Here is a 19,201-nt window from a genome sequence, read left to right as displayed (position 1 = left end):
ATATGGGTGGTTTAGAGAAGGGTGTGGAGTGTGAATGGGTTTGGGTTTGGCTTGAAAACCAGGATGGGCTTCCTGGAGATGGAGGGCCTGGAAGTTGAATGGAGGTGAGGGAATGACCTTGCTGTGTAAGCAAAGGTAGAAAGAAAGGGCTGAGTCTGGCTTGGGTGTGGGGATGAAAGTCCGGGTGGGTAGTGATGATTGTGTGAAGAATCTAAGTGTAGGAGACTTCCCTGGTGGTGGTCCAGTGGCAAAGACTTCATGCTCCCAATGCCTGGGTTTGATCCCTGGTCAGGGTATTAGATCCCATCTGTTACTGCTAAAATGATCCTACAAGCGGCAAATAAGACTTGGCACAGTCAAATGAATAAATAAAATATTTTTTAAAAAAGGAATGTCTGTGTTGGAGTTGGGGTAGAGGGGTGATCAGGTTGAAGAGTGTATTGCAAAGAAACAGCCCTGGGCTGGGAGGCAGGTGCCTACTTCTTGTCCTGGCTCTGCTACTGGCTTGCTGTGTGGTCTTAGGCAAATCCCTTTCTCTTTCTGGGCCTTAGATTTTCTGTCTGAAAAATGGTGAAATTGGATTGGAGGATCCCCAAAGACCCTTGCAGGGTCCCATCAAGAGAGAAGCTGACTGTAGAATCCAGAAAGCCTTGACTATCAAGACTTGGCATTAGAATTATGAAATGTTAGTGTTTACAAGAGCCCCCTGCTGCTGCTGCTGAGTCCCTCAGTCGTGTCCGACTCTTTGTGGCCCTGTGGACTGTAGCCCACCAGGCTCCTCTGTCCATGGGGATTCTGCAGTCAAGAATACTGCAGTGGGTTGCCATAGCCTTCTCCAGGGGATCTTCCTAAACCAGGGATCAAACCCAGGTCTCCCACATTGCAGGTGGATTCTTTTACCGTCTGAGCCACCAGGGAAGCAAAAGGGCCCCCAGGAATCATCAACTAAACCATGTTACTTTATGTCTTAAAGGATGAGAAGGAGTTCATGAGGTAAAGGAAGGTAAAATGGGGGGAAAATGAGGGTGTTTCAGGTGGCGAGGGGGTAGAGGATGAGCGAAGGCGTGGATGGAAGCTAGAGACAGGTGTGCAGGGGACACCATGCTCTTTGGTGCTGTGCAGAATAAAGGCCAACTTGGGGTGGAGGTAGTGGTCTGAGGTCAAATAGGAGAGGGAGATGCAGCTAGACCTTGGAGAATCAAGGGACTTTGGTCCCATCCTCTGGGTAATGGGGAGCCACTGAAGGGATGGGAGGGACATGCTCAGATGGGCAATTTTGAAACATCACTTTGGCAGCTGTCGATGATGGATTTGGCCAGGGCTGGGAGTGGGTCCAGGCCAGGGGATAAGGGTTGAAAGACCAGTTAGGAGACTGTTGTGTCAGATCAGTGATATGGTGTTAGTCTGAGCCAGGAGAGCAGAGTGGGTGTGATGGGTAAGTGTCTGTTTCACATGAACTGGGGAGTGGAGTGGAGAGGACTTGCTGATTGACTGGATGCAGGGACTGAGGAAGAGGGAGAGTCAGAGACTCCAGGTTTCCAGCTTGGTGATATTCATCGGGACAGGAAACACTGGAGGAGGGATAGCCTTTTGGGAAAGGTGATGGGTTCAGTTTGGGATTTGGTGAGTTTGAGGCATCAGTGGAACATACGTGGAATGAAGTTTTGATTGATTCATTCATTGCTGGGCATTGCCTATGTGCCAGGCACAGCTGGATGCAGCCTTCCTGGTGCTGTCAGTCTAGCGGGGCATTCAGAAAGTCCCTCCTTATGCTCAACCATGATCTGCTGAGCTTTTACCCGCTGGTCTTCTTCTGTCCTTCAGGACCTCTCAGGAGTCTACCCTCCTTCAGAGATTCGAGATCAGTGACCTTGGCTCCCTGCATTGCTTCTGGTTCAGGGAACATGAAGCTGCTGAGAGAATGTGGACTTTAGAAAATTGGGAAGAAATGGATTTCAGCCTGAGTACCTTTTTATAGAGTCTCATCTGTTAAGTGGGTTTCATAAAACCTCTCTTCCAGGTGGAGGTGTGCTAGGATGTATTTCTATTGTCTTTTTTAAACAAATTTTTTGATTGGAGTATAGTTGCTTTACAATGTTGTGTTAGTTTCTACTGATACAGAAAAGTGAATAAGTTGTACGTACACATATATACTATCTTGGATTTCCTTCCCATTTAGGTCACCATGGTCTTCCCTGGTGGCTCAAACAGTAAAGAATCTGTCTGCAATGCAGAAGACCTGGGTTTGACCCCTGGGTTGGGAAGACCCCTGGAGAAGAAAGTGGCAACCCACCTGAGTATTCTTGCCTGGAGCATTCCATGGACAGAGGAGTCTAGCAGGCCCTGGTTCATGGGGTTGCAAAGATACAACTAAGTGACTAACACTTTGACTTTGGGTCACCGTAGGCGAAGGCGATGGCACCCCACTCCAGTACTCTTGCCTGGAAAATCCCATGGACGGAGGAGCCTGGTGGGCTGCAGTCCATGGGGTCGCGAAGAGTCGGACACGACTGAGCGACTTCACTTTCACTTTTCACTTTCATGCACTGGAGAAGGAAATGGCAACCCACTCCAGTGTTCTTGCCTGGAGAATCCCAGGGACGGGGGAGCCTGGTGGGCTGCCGTCTATGGGGTCGCACAGAGTCGGACACGACTGAAGTGACTTAGCAGCAGAGCATTAGTAGAGTTTCCTGTGCTATCCAGTAGGTTCTCATTAATTATCTATTGTATACATAGTATCAATAGTGTGTATATGTCAATCCCACCTATTGGCTTATAGAACCAGTTGAGGACATCTCTTCCCAATTCTGTGTTCAGTTCCACTGGGAGCTCAAAGTCCTACCACCATGGTGGGAATATTTACACCACAGAAATTGGCAGATACTATTCAATGCAAGTCAGTATCAGTATCAGTTCAGTTGCTCAGTTGTATCCGACTCTGAGACCCCATGGACTGCAGCACGCCAGGCTTCCCTGAGCTTGCTCAAACTCCTGGAGCTTGCTCAAACTCATGTCCATCGAGTCAGTGATCCCATCCAACCATCTCATCCTCTGTCGTCCCCTCCTCCTGCCTTCAATCTTTCCCAGCATCATGGTCTTTTCCAGTGAGTCAGTTCTTTGCATCAAGTAGCCAAAGTATTGGAGCTTCAGCTTCAGCATCAGTCCTTCCAATGAATATTCAGGACTGATTTCCTTTAGAATTGACTGGTTAGATCTCCTTGCAGTCCAAGGGACTCTCAAGAGTCTTCTCCAACACCACAGTTCAAAAGCATCAATTCTTCTGTGTTCAGCTTTCTTTGTGGTGTCAATGCAAGTCAGGGCTCTTTTATTCTTCCAGATTGCTAGTTGGTAAATATTTAACCAGCATACCACTGCTCACAGAGTTATATTAGGATGATGGATGTTGAGCCCCTGATACACAGCCCCGACGTGTGCATACATGCTCAGCACACAGTAGGTGTCATAAGTGTGACTATCTTCTCCTTTGACATTTCCCTTGCTTGGGAAAGACTATTGTTTCCTTTGCTCAGAATAACGACTCCCGTTCAGCCAGGGCCTTCTCCCCCTTTCAGACAAGATGGTTCTGATGGAAGCTGCCATCTTCTCTTGCTTCCTGGGACTTCACAGAGGGGTGGGGTCCAAAGGATGAGGAGTTTAGAGTCTTATGAATCTAGGTTTGGATCTTGGCTCTGCCTCCTGCTAGCTGTATAATAACCCTGAGCAAGTTATTTAATTGCCCTGAGCCTCAATTAAGTCACCTGTAAACTGAGGATGGACATGCCTCCCTCATTAAGTTGTTGTGAAGATGAAATGAGGTAATGAGTGTGTGGGCGTGCAAGGACCTGGCACAGAGGCAGCAGTTTCAGTGGGAGCTTGACCGATGCTCGTCTCCTTCCCCGAAGAGTCCAGTGTGGATATGGGCTCCCCCTCTGACCATGGGAGGCGAGGGAAGGGAGGAATGGGGTCGCATCCTTGGGAAAGGTGTTTTCTGGTGGAACATGTAGGCCGGGAGAGGCTGTGGGCTGTAGGACCTTCCAAATGTATTCCGAGTGCAGTGGAGGGGAACTCCCCGGGGCCGTAGTTCACGCTTCCAGGGCCCTCACCTGCAGATCTGCAGATAAACTCCTATCATCAGCTCGGCTCGTGGGTTTCTGGGGCGGCTGTGGCAGCCTGGGCTGCACTGATTTACCACCCTGGCCCCAAGCAGATTAAATCACCCAGAGTCATTTGAATTTTACCCGGTCTTGTCACACAAATCTTGGAAACTGCTGTCTGGCAAGAAACTTTCTCTGTACTTCTTGGAGGAAGTCTAAGAGCTCTAGAAATTGAGGTGAATGGGAAAAGGGAGGTGGTGCCAGGGGATTTCTGCATCTTCAGGTCAGATTTGAATTGAGGAGTGGAGGAGGGAATGTGAAGAGTGTGTGTGTGTGCATATGTGTGTTTATATGTGCAAAAGAGTGAGAGTGAGAGCAAGAGAGAACTTGCTCTAGAAACCTCTGGAGGCAAGTCACTTAACCTGTCTGAGTGTCAGAGGATTGTTGTGAAGGTCAAAAGGGTTCGTGTTTATAAAAGGTTTTGTAGGCTTTAATGAGTTCTATTATTACTAACTGGGAAAATGGACAGATGACTATATAAATTACATATGGCTTGGTTACCAGGTATTGAGCAGAGAGTAAGAGCCCTGGAAGCTAAAAGGACGGAGCCCATGATCAGAGTTCTGGGGCTTGACCTGGGTCTTAAAGGAGGCTTAAGTCCCAGGAAAGTGACATGGAAGGAGTTGTAGCACCATTAAGATTGTCAACATCCCATCCATCTTCACAGTGTATGTGACTCTGGAGAAGTGTCTTGGTTGGTTTAGCCAGTCAAGATAATCCACTCTCTTCCCAATCTTGGCACATTGGTTGATTGTAAAGCAATTAATACACATATCCCTCTGGTCATAGTGATTGGTTTAGAGTGGCCCAATTAGACAGAAGCTCAGAACATTTGTTAGATGGCTGTGAAAATACACCTAATCTCTGGATTCAAATGAGGAAGAATAAAATCCTAGTTCCTGGTAGACATCTGGTGACTAGGAACATGATGTGAGATTCCTGTCAACATACAGAGGTGGGAAGAGCCTGGAAAATCACAGAAAAGTGGCATTCCAGCCTTGATCAAACTGTACCTGAAGCCTGTGCAGTTAAGTTGCTAAATAAATTTGCCTTTAAAACCAGTTTGGATTTCATTTTTGTATTTCTTGCAAATAAAAGATAGAGAGGCTGTTTGGGGGATCTGAGCTGGGAGTAAGAACCTGCTTGGTATTAGGGAGCTGTTAATGAGGAGAACATTTCAGCTGGAGTAGAGGGTGGGTAGTGGGTACGTGATGGGCAGGGGCAGCAGGAGTCTATAGGAAATAAGGCTGGAAAGAAGTTTGGGGTTGCTTAAAAGAAGGACTTAGATGCAAACGTAAGAACTTGGACTTGAGTCTGTTGGGGTGTATGTGTGTGCTAAGTTGCTTCAGTCATGTCCAACTCCTTGTGACCCAATGGACCATAGCCTGCCAGGCTCCTCTGTCTATGGTATTCTCCAGCTGAGAAGACTGAAGTGGGTTGCCATGCCCTCCTCCAGGGGATCTTCCTGACTCAGGGATCAAACCTGTATCTCTTACATCTACCTGTATTGGCAGGTGGGTTCTTTACCACTAGCATCACCTGGGAAGCCTGATTCTGTCGGCAGTGGGGAATAATTGGAGATTGGCAAGCAGTGGGGGTAAGGGGGGAAGTGGTAGAACGGTGTGATCACAATAGTATTTTGAGAAGGTCAGCATAAGATTGGGATATAGGTTGAATGGAAAGAGAATTTGGGGACTGAGACTTGAAAAAATATTATCATTTGTTGATATTCCACGTAGTGTATATATTAGCTCACTTAATCCTTATAAAACCCATCTTAATTTCAAAGATCTTGACTAGTAACATGACTAGGTCATATGCTCATAAATGATAGTCAGGACTTGAACACGGGTCATCTGACTTTAAGCCCTGTATCCCTATTCTTCACGTTTGTGATGCCATAGGTGAAAAGTTTAATATGGGCCGGACCAGGGTAGAGGTCACAGGGCTGAAAAGGATGGAACAAGAGATGCTAAGCTGGTGAAACCTTAGGTATATTCTTGTTAGAGACAAGAACTAAATCAGGATAGCTCTTGTTATCAATATTTTTAAAAATATTTTTCCTAAAGTGCTAGACATTGGAACTAGACAAGAAGATAAAAGTTTAAATATTGAGGGAGGAGAGAAAAATAGTCATAGTTTGCAGATAAGATGATTATTTGTCTGGAAAATCTAAGACAATTTCCTGAAAGCAATTAGAAAAAATAAAGAATTTAGTAAAAGGACCTGTAAGAAAACAATGTATACAGGAATTATTAATAATAGCTTTTCTGTTTATAAAATGAAAGGCCTCATCCACAGTGTTGAGAAGAAAACAGCAACACAAAATAGCTGGAAATGAGCTTTACAAGAAACATATAGAGTTTACATGAAGAAAATCAGAAAACTTTTCTAAGGGTTACAAAAGGGGCTTTAATAAATATGACATACACCTACTTCTTGTGTGAAAAGATTTAATTCTTTAGATATGTCAGTTCTCCTTAAGTGGCGATACAATCTTAAGATAATCCAAACAAGACTCCAACAGAATTCTTTTCTTTTTCAGTTTGACAAAAATAATTATAAAACTAATGTGGAAGAATAAAAACTGAAAATTGTCAGGAAAGTTCTGAAAAAGAATGATGAATACTTAGCCTATCAGGTATTAAAATATTTTTATAAAGGACAATAATGAAAATTCTTACATGAGAACAGACAGATCATTGGGACAGAATAGAGATCCAACAGGATCCAGAAATGATCCAAATTTTTAAGGGAATTTTTTATCTGCTAAAATGGCATTTCAATTGAGTTGGGAAAATATGGGCTATTTTATAAATGGAGTTGGAATAATGGGCTAGTAATTTGAAACAAAATCTAGTTTTCTACCTATGCAAATAAGATCAAGCCATGAAGACCATGAAGATATGAATATAAATGCATATTTTGGTCATTAGGGTGGGGAAGGTCATCTAAGCATGACATGATATCCAGAAAACAGAAAAAAAAGATTGATAAATTTGGATATATGAAAATTTAAATTTGATTGCCTGAGAGATGATTAAAAGGAAAGTGGGAGAAGAAAAGGCAGGGAGAAACATATATATTAGGCAAAAGTTTAATCTGATCTCAAATGTACAAAGAACTCTTACAACTCACTAAGAGATAACTATCTTATTAGAAAAATGGGCAAAGGACAGGAACAGGCAATTCACAAAGAAAATACTTGTAAATGATGGGAAAATCATAAAAGATACTCATTTACTCCCACTAGTAATGGAAGCAATGCCAAGAAAAATGAGTGTCATTTTCCTTTTGATTTGGCCAAACATTAAAACCCAGGGCTGCAAGGGTGTGGGCAGATAGATGCTTGGGTACTATTGTTGGGAAGTCACTGTCATGAGTTTTCTGAAGGGCAGAGTGGCAAAAGTAGAAATAGCCTACCCTTATCACAGTCATCTCATTTGCAGGATTTTATTCTAAGGAAAGCATCGCAAAAAGGAGTGAAAAGATAGGCACACAGCGTTGTTTTGTGAGAGTAAAATCTTGATAACATTCTAAACCATCAATAGAGACCCAGCTCAAGAAAGTATGATACATACATGCAATGGAATACTATGAAGTAATTAAAATAATTTTGCAAAGCTCTATTTATTGACATAGAAAGATGTCTATGACATATTGTTGAGAGAGAAAAGCAGGTGTCAGCGAGAACAGTATGTATAATACAATTCCTCGTCTATAAAATTATATACATAGATCTCTGTGCGTATATATGCATAGAGATATGTCTGAAAGCCTGTTCACCAAAATGCTAGGGGTAGTTATATCTGGGAGGTAGGACTTTGAGTGGTTTTTTAACTTTCTTTTTCATACTTTAAAGTATTGGTTTGATTTTTTTTTTTTAATAATGAGGCTATAACATGCTTTTCAATCAGAATAAATAATCAAGCTATTTTCATTTTGAAAATTAGGTAAGTATTAAACAGGAAGAATCAGCATGTGGTGATTTCATGACTGTGGGTAGGGAGTCAAGACAGAAACCAAAAATTTGGGGAGGACTAACGGGGTGGAAAGCCCAAGGCAGAAGCTGATTCTAGAGGAAGGAGGAGCTGGGTTTGCAGAAATGTGGCTTGTGGCAGTGATTGGCAGGTAGCAGGGCTGCCTCTTAGGACACTCATCACAGAGGCACAGATGGGGGGTGGGTCTCTTCCCCAAGGACAAAGTCACAGACGAGGTCTCTCAGGGAAGGGGTGCATCAGCAGGAGAGGGCCAAACACTGGGCCTTGGAACCTGGCCGCGGTGATGAGATGGGGAGAAGAAACAGGATGAGTCAGGAGGGCAAGGGGCTACCAGGGGCATAGAGTGCCTCAGAATTCCATGGGGATGGGGGTGACTTTGCAGAGAAAGGTCAACCATATCTAATGCTGCAAAAGCACTGACATCAAAGAGAGGCCACAGGGCTTGACAGATAGGAGTTTGTTGGTGCCCTTGGAGAGAGCTGTTTGATGGGTTGAGGCTGCACGTGGTGTGTGTGGAGTGGAAGAGAGTTTGTGATGGGAGAAAGGAGGGTGATATCTTGGGGGAGCAGATTTGAGGGAAGGGACGGGGCCTTGATCAGGGATGGCAATCACGTGTGCTACCCTGCTGGATCCCCAGCACTGGCAGGCATCACTGATCAGTCTGTCGAGCGCAGGTTAAGCCTCAGCATCTTTGTCCCTAGTGGCCAGGGAGCCACTAGAAATCAACTGAACTTGGCTGGTGGGATGAACCTATTTTCCATGCCTGGGCTTGAACACATACTTGAAAGATGATGAGAAGGAAGGCCTGGAGGGGGGTGATTAAAGGTGCTGGGAGAGAGGAGGCCTGGGGCAGCCAGGGCCTCCAGTGCAGGTGTGGACTGTGGCCCTCAGCCTGGGAATATTTCTGGGTCTGAAGCCCAGGAAGGTGGGTGTGCTCTGTCTGTGAGGCTGAGGTGAGGAGATGCCAGAACAAATCCATGCGTTGGATGATGCTGTGAAAAAGCCCAACAGTGTGTGGATTACTGATTGGTGTGCAGATATCTGGGAGCCCACCATGGCTCACCACCTGCATGTCCAGGGAAGGCATAGTAGGGACCCCACTGTCCGCTGTCTGGAAGTGGAAGGAGGAAATGGAAGGAGGTCTGCCTATGTGTCCCCATGGTGGGGCCTGGGAGCAGCATGAGGAGCTGAGGTTCCACTGTGGCTTGTTGGGAGGACTTTCACAGAAGACACAAAGACGCTCAGTGTGATTCAGCGGCCGCGCCTCCACTGGCATTTTGATGGTGTCGGTGGAAGCACATGGACCTGGGTTCAGGAGATATAGGCTCTTGTGGACTCTGAGTGGCCAGAGGTTGTCTGGAGCAGTGGAGGAATGCAGACGCACGCACAGAGCTCACCTGCAGGAAATGAGCAGGATGGGGCGGTGGGGAGGCCCAGGCATTGTGCCCAATCTAGGAGAAACACAATGCTTGAAGGAACCCAGGCCATGCTCCTAACCTGAGGAAGCACTGTTTCCTAAAACATGCTTGGAACCCTAATTTCTTGGGGTTGTTCCATGAACAAGAGTTCAGTGAGCGAATATGTTCAGTGTATTTGCTGAACAGTGCAGTGCATGGAACCACAGTCAAGGCTCAGAGAAATCCTGCAGCGAAGAAACTTCGATGTCAAGTTGTCCAAGTTTATTCAACCACAGAAACATCTTCCCCTTAACACCAGTCTACCTCCTGCAGGACTAGCGGCTGTCCTGTGTGGCCCCTGGGATAGTGTTTGGGGCAATGTGAGGACATTGCGAAGAGGCTGGTTTGGGCTCAGTTCTTAAGGGAGAAGTTTGCAACTATTGCAGATGTTTTAGCTGTGAAAGAGGCATTAAGGGAATCCAGTCTCTGAGGCCTGGAGCAGGGTATGGACCTGTTAAGGATGCCACAGGAGGGAGCAGGGCTCCAGTGGGCATCATCATTGATTCTGGGGTTCTGTGAACCCTGGGAGAGGGCTCTTTGGCTACCCAGGGGTGGTACTGCTCCCTTGGAGCCTGTTGTCTGGCTTGTATTGCCGCGTACTCAGCTCAGGAATACTTGGGACGCTTGAAATGAACAGTCTGTGAAGGTAAGACACGAACACATAAATATCCTCATTAAGTCCCAAATACACATCCCAAACTTTACATAACAGGAGCAGCAGCTGGAGACGCCCACAGTCCTAATTGCTTTTCTGTACGAAGAGAACATCCTCTCTCCAGCTTTGCTTCTTCCATTCATTTAGGTAATTACTGGAGGGAGCCAGCTGCGGCTGACTGGCGGGTAGGCAGGCAGGTTAGTAACACCCCTTAGTGGGCTTCCCCACCGATGGGATGCTGTGGGAAGCTGGAACCTCTCTGCTGTCTTCACAGGAAGGCGGGGCCTGAGAATGGGAGGTCTTCTGCTCAGGACCTGTCTTGATCCCCATGGGCCCAGATTGAGTTGCTGGGACAGGATGCGTCACCTCCCAGGGACCTGACAAGCAAGATTCAGAGCAGCAGGAAGGACCGAGGGCCAGGTACAGGCGTGGGGATGGGAATGGTTGGCAGAAAATGACTCCGCTCAACAAACTGCACCAGTGCCTTCTCTGAATCTCGTGCAGGGATGGGACACTGAGGTGGATGGATCAGCCTCCGCCTCTGCCCTCTCAGGGAGAAAATAGCCATGGACAGGAAAGGGCTGGTGCCAAGGCGAGCTTTCAGGATCGGGGCACCGAGGATGGAGAGGTAGACTGTCTTGGAGGAAAAGATCAGAGTAGACTTCTCAGAATAAGAGGCAGCAGTTTTGAGCCTTAGAAGTGGGTGTGGCCCAGGGAGGGAAGAGCCACCCGCAGGCATGTTGTCCCCATCTGTAAAATGGGGCCAAGCTCACTGAGGGCTCTTGGTTCCACAGTGATACCTAGTTGGTCCTCTTGCCTCCTGATCTCTAGTAACTATATCCAGGACTCATGAGGACCCTCTTGAGATTTCTTTAAGGGAGTCCCAAGCCTGGAGCTCTCCTGGAGGTTGCCACTGGGACCCGGGCCCTGGGTGGTTGTGCAGAGTGGACTCCTGGAATCAGTAGGGTTCAAGCCTCTCCTTGGAGGGGCCCTGGGGAGGGCTGTGGCCTAGGCGCTCTGCCCACCAGGCTTCCTGTGGGCGGCAAGTGAAACTTTTCTTCCTGGTTCTCTCCTAGCAGCCAGCTCCATTCCCCCAGCCCCAAGTGGCGGCTCCTTGGGCCGGAAACAATGTGCTTTCTCCACGCCTGGGAGTGGAAGTCAGCAGTTTGGCACCGTCTGGCTGGCAGCCTCCACCGGCTTCCTTTGGCACTTTATTGGCAAAGGCGGTGACATTTCTTTCAGTTGGGTGGGTGGAGCTGTTATGCAAACTCCCGCTCTCCTCATTCGCCAGATGAATATTCATGACTCAGGCAATCTGTACCAGCCAGACTTCCCTGAGGGCGGCAGCTTTTCTTCTCTTCCCCTCTCTCTTTTTCTTTCTCCTTCTCTCCTTCCCAGCTCCTCGGAAAGCTGGAGTGCAGCTATATTTAATTTACAAATACGGAGCTCTTTAGCTTGCCTTTTGAGGTGCAGGCTTTGGGGAGGAGGTGCTGGCAGTGGGAACAGTGGTTGAGGCATGGGGTCCCTGACCTTGGGCCTTCAGGGTCCAGCACCTGAGTCCCAGCTCCTGGGAAGCTCCTGGGTCTGGGGCTCCCTCTGGGTTTGGCATCTTGGTCCCCACATGCCTGAGAAGGCAGCAGCCTGTGTCACCCCATTCCACACTGGCCCCCAAGATTGACATGGACACTCCGAGGCACTGATACTTTTCTGCTCAATGCATGGGCCAGGCCCCACCAGTATATCCTGTGCCCCAGTCCTCTGCCTCCTGTGTTTCCCTGCTTGTCAAGGCACACCCAGATTCTGCTCCAAGCCCCACACCAAAGCTGGGAAGGCAGTGGGGGGCATATGCCCATCACTGCTCTCCTAGAGAAGGAACAGGTGCCTACTCAGGGTCCAATTCCCCTGGGACACCCCTGCTCCCCTTCTGGGAAGGACAGCTACCTGGCTTCCTTTGTCTCTTCCCAGAGAGGCTCCAGAAACTCTGGCAGAGGGGTCAGAGTTTCCAGAATTTGCTGGGGAATTTGGTCTCAGCAAGGATGTGCTCGTGTAGGGCTTGTGTGTGTGTGTGAGTGTAAATATTTACGCACAGCTTAAGTGCGTCTGTATGCCTACATCTATGATCGAGTGTCTGAGTGTGTGTCTGTATGTGTAAGGGCGTGAATGTGTGTGTGGCGGGAAGTCTGGGAATGTCTACATGTGTGAATGTGCCTCTCCAGTTAGAGCTGCATGTGTATCTCTGTGGGTCTGGGAGGGCTGTGTGTAAAGGTACTCCTGGAGGGGGTGGTGAGGGGGGTGAGGTTTGCGTTTGTGAGTGTATACGTGTGTGTGTAAGTGAATTGTAGGTATGCATGAGTGTGTATGTGGGCCTCTGAGAGCCTCAAGGAGAGAAAGAGGGTATGTGTGTTAGGGGGCCATTTCCCCTGACCTGCCCTCCCCTCTCCTCTGCACCTTTCCCTCCCAACCTTTTCTCTTCAGGGAGGTGGAGGGGGATGTCCCCCCCCTCCCCCTTTGCAAGTGTTACAGATTCTATCCAAGGAAGAGAACAGAAGGCTTCCCAGCACAGAGCGTCCTGAAATTACTTTATATTCCCCCCTCCTTGTCTCATCTAATCAAAATAGCAGCATTAGGCTCACCCATTCTCCCTGCCCACCACTCAGCCCTGGGGGAGGGAGCGAGGTGGGCCGTCCTGTCTGACCCCCTCCGAGAGCACCTTGGAGCCCCGAGCCAAGGAGCTGTCTTCCAGATCTCCTCGTTCCGCGGCCCAGGCTTCAGTGGCAAGAGCCAGCTGCCTCTCTGCCTGCCAGCAACTGCCAAGCTCTTCCAGACCCACATCCAGGCCCGGCCTCATTTACAAATATGCAAATTTGCATCTTTTCTGGTATGCAAATGGAGACATGACAAATAGCTAATTAGGGTCAAAAGAAGCACTCTGAACCAATTAGCTGTAGGGTCGATTCCTTTCTGCTGGGGGTGGGGGGGAATGGAGACTGGGCCCTCCTGCTGCCCTCCCTGCCCTGGCTCCCCCAGGCCCCCACACTCTGCCTTGTCCTGTCTGGCTGGGGCTGTGGATATTCAAAGAGAACCAGTCCCACCTCTGACTCGGAGCTCTGTGCTCCTGGACTCACTTGCCTGAGCCTCAGTCCCTTTCTCTGTGAGATGGAGCAAAGACAGTGGCAGTCTTCTCTCTAATCCTCTACCCAAGAAGGGTGATCTTGGGGGATATTGGATGTAAACAGGCTTTGGAAACAGTAGTAAAATTTCTCTGAGAGACACATCATTGTGCTCCTCCAAAGCACTTTCTGCCCTTGATTTCCTTTTCTCCTTACATCCACCCTCTGAATTAGAAGAATCCGATATAGGGACGGTGGCCGTAGTTTTCGCCGTGGGTGCCAACTCTGGCTGAATCCAAATGGCTGCCTGGACTGATGTGTAAAGGAGGATTCCAAGTCCAAGTCTGGAGTCACCAAAAGGAAGATTATGATCAATTAGGGATGTCTGCTGTGGGCAAGTCATTGGACGCTGGCAGCTTTCGGGCTGCATATTTGTTGACCACGAAAGAAGTGGAATTTGGAGCAGGAATCTGGATGCCAGGAACCTGTCTGCTCTCTTGAGTAAAACTGAGCTCAGCTTTAAAACGGGGGGAAAAAAACACCTATATAGTCTTAGGGTTGTTGTAAAGATGAAACAAAGGAAGGTTAAGCAAAATTCCATCATCTGGAGGTGAAGTGTCCATTTAATGGAGGTGTCAGAGGGACAGACATATTGTCCCATTTCAGAGGTGAGCCCCCTGAGGCCTGCAGAGGGTGGGTGACTTGGAGAAGAGGAAGCCGGCAGCCTTGCAGGACAGGCCTGCGTGGCTGGGGCTGGTCCTCTACTAGTGCAGGATTCTGGCTCCCTCCTGCCACCCCCACGTTGATGCCCCAAGCGGGCTGTAACAGGCCCCGCTGGCCTGGCTCCACTTTGGGGTGTGAAACTTGGCTGAGTCGGCACCTGGGAGAATGGGGCAATTGCCATCCTGGAGCCTGGGGCCTGGGCCGGGGCCAGTGGGGGAGATGAAAGGATGATGGGAGAGCCTGGGCGTCAGGAGCTAGCCGAAGCTGCGCAGCTGGCAGGAGGCAGACAGCAGAGGACCTGGCTTGAGGATACTCCCGAGCTGAGACCCTGGTCCTGTCTGTGTGCATGCATGCGTGTGTCTGCCTGGCTGCTGGCAATGCCTGAGCATGTAGGCTGGTGTCTGAGTGTGCTTTTGTGCACGTACATGTGTCTGAGGATGCGTCTGGAAGCACATGTCCTTTTAAATATGTGTATATATGCATCATCTATCAGTACAAGAGTTAATCAAATGCATGTGTGTAATTGTACACATCTGTGTGTCAACATGTGTGTGTGTGTCAGTGTGCCCAAATGATGTGTGCCCATATATGTGTATAAGTGAACTTCTTGCACAAACACACCTGTTGGTATTCCTGTACGTGTGTCTGTACATTTCCGCCTGTGCCTCTGAATGTCCACGTGTCTGTAGGTTTAATGCAGTGCCACAGGCGTGTCCACACTGGCGCATGTCTGACCATGAGTTCATGCCTTTCTGGTGGCATCCACCATGCATCCCTGTGCAGCATGTGTGTTCTTCCCGATGCCCTGTGCTTCTCTGTATGTTGCACACATCTGTAGATGTGCCCATGTATGGGCACCTACGGCTGTGCCAGTCCTGGTGGTGCATTTCTGGGTGTGCACATCTACTTGTGAGGGTACGCTGGTATCTACTTCAGGATGCAAGCCCAGTGTATCCAGGTGAGCTGGTGGAATCTTCCATGTGGCTTCAGCAGCTCCACGTCATCACTTCGGTCTTTGTCCTGTCGCTGGAGCCTCCTGGGCATTCACGTGCCTGTGCTGTGTTTGGAAGAAAGCTTTTCTCTCTGTTTCCCAGGTTGCTGCCCTGACTCTTGGAGTACTCCTGGAGCCAGACCCACCTGCCCTTTGGTGCTTGTTTATTTCTCCCTTCTCCTTTTCCTTGTCTCATCTTCTTTTCTTTTTCTATTCCTCCTCCCCATTCCCCTTCCTTTCTCCTCTTTTCTCTCTCCTTTTCTTCCCTTTTCACAGCTCACTTGAGAAGACCTGGCCTTGGGCTCTGGAGGTGACAGATGAACCCTAGAAGCCCTCCAGAGAGGGGCTCCCCACTCCCATCCCCTCTGAGGACTCAGCCCCAGAACCACACATGCTTCTGGGGCTCTGTGGCCCTTTAAAGTCGTTGTGGACTTCCCTGTTGGTCCAGTGGTTAAGGTTCTGCCTGCCAACGCAGGGGACATGGGCTCAATCCCCCGGGACTAGGAAGGTTCCACATATCTTGGAGCAACTGAGCCCATGCGCCATGACTGCTGAAGCCCTTGAGCCCTAGAGCCCACGCTCTGCAACAGGAGAAGCCACTGCAGTGAGAAACCTACACACCGCAACCAGAGAGCAGCCCCCATGCCCCGCGACTAGAGAAAGCCCATGGGCAGCAAAGAAGACCCAGCAAAGCCAAAATAAAGGTGTTAAAACCTTAAAAAATAAAGTCTCTGCCTCCCCACTGCATTTTAATAATCACTCCAAGAGTAGCTCTGAGTCAGAACTCATGCCCTTTCCTCCTTCTCTCTGGAGATGAAACGTCCCAGCCTTCCTGCAGTGCTGCTAAAGGGTGGCCCCCCTACCTGCTGGAAGACCTGCTGGCTCGGACTTCAGAGCGCCTCTGCCCCAGCTTCACTGTATGATGATGGTCCGTTCTGCACCGGTTGACCTTTTCTGGGATTGAACTTGGGGCTGTTCTTCCTCCTGACTGTGCTCAGATTACAGCCTGCCCTGGCTGACGCTCCCTGTACAGTTACCTGGGTCATTCCTAGGCAGCCTCAGCCTGATAGGGCTCCTCTCGTGTGTTGACCATCTCTTCTGTTCTGTCCTGCAGGGACCAGGTCAGACTCAACCCCCTCTGCAGTACTGTTCCCTGCCTCTCGGCACTGCTTGGAACATAAATGCAGATAGATGATTCTGGTAAAAAACAAAACGTCTCAGCTCATGTCTTTTTTTTTTTTTTTTTGCTCAGATTTGATATATGTTTATTTAATGTGATTTCAAGCAAAAAGAAGAGACAATAAAATGGACAATTCTGTTCTGAGTCCCTTTGGAAGCCAGGCATTCATAAAATACCATTTCTACACTTAGGAAAAGACCAGCTCATATCTTGTAATTACCAAATGCCTTCGCCTTTCCAATGATCTTCTCCCTACACTGATGACTTTGGATGGAGTTTACAGTAAAAAAGACTGATTAAAAATTGGAAGCTCTATAAATGAAAATAAAAATGCTTAACCCTGTAAGTATTGTTTGAACTTTAATGTAAAGAGAAAGCGTGTTAAGATGACCATTTTCTGGACAATTTCAAATTCTTATGAAGTTCTGAGTTTCGTTCCTGTCTCTTGGGGGTCCTGGCTAGGTGTTTCTCCTTTTGGAATCCTGACCAAGTGGGCACTGAAGTGGGGTGTGAAGAACTTGGGCTCAGGTTGCATGAGCCTGGGTTGAAATCTCTCATTTACTGGCTTTGTGACCTTTCTGAACCTCATTTTCTTATCTGTACAGTGGGGATGAAGGAGCTACTACATAGGGTGGACGTGAGGGTGAGAGAAGATGTGTGCAGGACCAGGGGCAACGCCTGGCGCATCATTCTGCCTGAGAACACACCCAGAATTCACCTCTGCTGCTGTGGCGGCGGGCTGAGCACCATCCCCCACCTCAGTCCCCCAGGGGTCTGTTCTCTACACTGCTGTCAGAGTGATCCTGTTAACATTTAAGTCGCATCACATCACTCCTCTGCTCAAAACATTCAGAGGCTTCCATTTCACTTGGAGCAAAAGCCAAGATCATCGCAGTAGCCACAAGGTCCCACAGGCTCAACCTCTCCGTTTGTCACTGTTTCTACTCTTCTCCCCCATTTCACTTCCTTCCAACCACACACTTCTCCTGGCTGTTCCCCAAACATCTCAGCCACATTCCTGCCTCAGGACCTTTGCATGTTCTGTGCTGGTTGCTGGAATGCTCTTCCCCCAGCTATCCTCATGGCTCCCTCTGTTGTCCCCTTCAGGTCGTTACTCAGATGTCGCCTTTTCCATGAGAACTAGCCTGCTCTTCTTTCCAATTTATTTTTGTCTATGACATTTATCACCCTCTAGTATATCATGTCATACTTTTAATTTATTTCCTATGGTTGCTTGTCTCTCTCCAGTATGGTTCTTACAAGAGAATTCTTGTAAGAGCTTCTTACAAGAGAATGTAAGCTCCTTGAGAGCAGGGATTTTTGTCTTTGTTTTCACCATCTGCAATGGTGTTCAATAAATTTTTGTTGAATGGATGAACTGCTTGTTATTTTGGAGAGTTCCAAAGCATAGGAAAGTTATGACCAACGTAGACAGGATATTAAAAATTAGAGACATTACTTTGTCAACAAAGGTCCGTCTAGTCAAGGCTATGGTTTTTCCAGTGGTCATGTATGGATGTGAGAGTTGGACTATAAAGAAAGCTGAGCGCCGAAAAATTGATGCTTTTGAACTGTGGTGTTGGAGAAGACTCTTGAGAGTCCCTTGGACTGCAGGGAGATCCAACCAGTCCGTCCTAAAGGAGATCAGTCCTGAGTGTTCATTGGAAGGACTGATGTTGAAGCTGAAACTCCAATAGTTTGGCCACCTCACGAGAAGAGCTGACTCATTTGAAAAGACCGTGATGCTGGAAAGATTAAAGGCAGAAGGAGAAGTGGATGACAGAGGACGAGATGGTTGGATGGCATCACCGACTCAATGGAAATGAGTGTGAGTAAACTCCGGGAGTTGGTGATGGACAGGGAGGCCTGGCATGCTGTGGTCCATGGAGTCATGAAGAGTCAGACACAACTGAGCAACTGAACTGAACTGAAAGCATAGGAGTGGCTGTCCACCAACTCAGGCAATCAAAGATTACCATGCTCCTGTAGCTCTGGACAGAGGTCACTTCAGCATCATCTCATTAGTGAAGTGGTGGGGATGCTCAGGTGGAAACTTGCCCTATGGTCCTCCTACTGGTGCGGCTAAGTCACTTCAGTCGTGTCTGACTCTGTGTGACCCCACAGATGGCAGCCCACCAGGCTCCCCCATCCCTGGGATTCTCCAGGCAAGAATACTGGAGTGGGTTGCTATTTCCTTCTCCAATGCATGAAAGTGAAAAGTGAAAGTGAAGTTGCTCAGTTGTGTCCAACTCTTCACGACCCCATGGACTACAGCCTACCACGCTCCTCCATCCATGAGATTTTCTAGATGAGTACTGGAGTGGGGTGCCATTTCCTTCTCCAATGGTCCTCCTACTAAGGGCAGCCAATCCAGGAGGAAGCACCTGTGTGCTGATTCCTGATCCAACCTGTGAGCCACTCGAGTGGCTTCATGGACCAGCCAGAGGCTGGGGCTTCCTGCTCCCTGGCATTGTCCATCTTTTATCTCTGTGCGCCATGGCTGCAGTGTGTCCAAGGCCAGGGTGGTCTTTCCTGGAGGCTCATATTCCACTGGGACTCTCCATGGGAGTCAGGGCATTCAGACTAAGGGAGGGAGTTCAACTGGACACTGGGAGGTTGAGGGAGGGTCAGCTATGGGAAGGGCATGGGACAGGCATTAGGCCCAGGGGTCAGCATGGAAAAGCCAAGCATGCAGGAATTTCTTGGTGTGCTGGGGAAGGGTGGGCAGCAGGATGTGGCTGGAGTGCGTCTACCTTAGCTGGTGAGAACTTCCAGAAGCCTGAATTGGGTCCCAGCCATCTTTGCCTGCCCCTCTAGAACAGTGCTCCGGCCTCAAGATGCTGTTGGAGTCTGCTGGGTGGCCTTGTTGCCTCAGGAAACAGAAGAAGTAGGATGGTGAAGGTCCGTGCTGGGAGCCAGGCTTGGTCTTC

The sequence above is a fragment of the Bubalus kerabau genome, chromosome 6, assembly GCF_029407905.1.
Source record: "Bubalus kerabau isolate K-KA32 ecotype Philippines breed swamp buffalo chromosome 6, PCC_UOA_SB_1v2, whole genome shotgun sequence".
In the NCBI taxonomy this organism is placed as follows: domain Eukaryota; kingdom Metazoa; phylum Chordata; class Mammalia; order Artiodactyla; family Bovidae; genus Bubalus; species Bubalus kerabau.
Note: the sequence above shows the minus strand (reverse complement) of the source record.